Source organism: Aplysia californica, unplaced genomic scaffold (genome assembly GCF_000002075.1).
Source record: "Aplysia californica isolate F4 #8 unplaced genomic scaffold, AplCal3.0 scaffold00087, whole genome shotgun sequence".
Lineage (NCBI taxonomy): Eukaryota > Metazoa > Mollusca > Gastropoda > Aplysiida > Aplysiidae > Aplysia > Aplysia californica.
Genome location: NW_004797357.1, coordinates 555912 through 557556, shown reverse-complemented (window position 1 = coordinate 557556; position 1645 = coordinate 555912).

Sequence of the window (1645 nt, the reverse complement as noted above, 5' to 3'; positions counted from 1 at the left end):
AAGATCTATCTATCTATCTATCTATCTATGTATGTATGTATGTATGTATGTATGTATGTATGTATGTATGTATGTATGTATGTATGTATGTGCGTGTATTTAAGCGTTGGTATGTGTGTTTATGTAAATGGTGGCATGCTTGTGCATGTTAGCGTTAGTGTGAATGAGACTGGCATGCATACACTAGGTATAATTCTAATTTTATATATTCGCCATCGTAAAGGTCCCAATGCTACTCTCACAGCGTTGAATGCCCGTGTGTGTAGCTTTTGGGGCAAGTGAGCATGCTTTTGAGTGTGAGTTTATAAAGCTTTTTTGGTGTGTTCTGTTTTCTATGGGAGTGCTTGATCGAGGTGCTAAGATCGAGAACGGTTTACAAACGAAATAAATGGATGGAAAGAAGGAAGGAAGGAATTAATGAAAAAAATGAAAGAGGGACGCTTGGGGCGATGAATATAAAAATAAAATTAGCATGAAGGATTATTATTTTTGAATTTACGACATGATCTGTGGGAAAGAAGAGGGCATTGATTCCTTTAGCTGTCTATTACTTAGAATTTGTTTTTATAAATACACGTTTTCCATTTTTTTACTTTCTGTATCTTTACTTATTTGATATTTTCTATATTATTAAAAGGAGGGCATTGGGATCGGGGTGTTCCGTTTATTTTTTACCTCATGAATATTATTATTTCTTTACAAATGATACGAAAACTGCAGAACTTCTGGATTCAAATTTAATTTCGTGTCGGATAAGACAGATAATGAGTCATCCGCTAAGTAGTCCAGCATGGTACATATGTATCAACTTGGTTATCGGGGGTCTAATTTGGATTACAGACACGTCCATTTCATTATTGGGAAAATCTGCAAAGCAAAGTATTAACACCATAAAGTTTTAAATGATGTAATTAAAAAAAAATACAATAGAGAATCTAAGAAGTGTTACTGTAAACAGTAAGAATAGTTCATCAAAATTTCTCCTTATCTGTTACGAAAGTAAAAAGAAGAAAAAGAACTGAATATCCATAGAGTAAAAAAAAAGAGCGGGGGGATCCGAATTCCGGGTTGTTCCAACACTTTATAAGAATATTAATAAGCTGTCATTTTTTTCCAGCTTATATATTATTCATTCACGCTTTTTCTGCGGTATTTTGTAACTACTTTTATTTTGTAATTATTTCTAATTTCTTTGTTTTTGTTTATTGGTTGTTGTTTGTTTTTGTGTTTATTTTCGTTTGCTTTTGTTTGTTTGTTTGTCTTTTTGGTTTTGTTTTTTGTTGTTTTGGTTTTTTGGGGGGAGTGTTGTTGGTTTTTTCCCCCGTGGGGGGTAAAATAGGGGACTAATATTAAGTGACAGACTGCCATCCACTTTGTGGAAAGAGCATTGAGCGCCTCGGGCTTTGGAAAGTGTGTTAACGGTTGATGCCAATGCTGGTGATGCTGGTGGTGGTGGTGATGATGGTGAATTAATTGGCGTCGTGGGCCCCTTAAAGATGTAGTTAATTCCTTGAAGTGGGTACTCAAAGAGAGGGCTTAAAAGAGAAGGGAAAGGTGGGGGAGGGAGATAGGGAAGAAGGAAAGAGAGAGAGAAAGAGAGAGAGAGGGAAAGAGAGAGAGAGAGAGAGAGAGAGAGAGAGAGAAA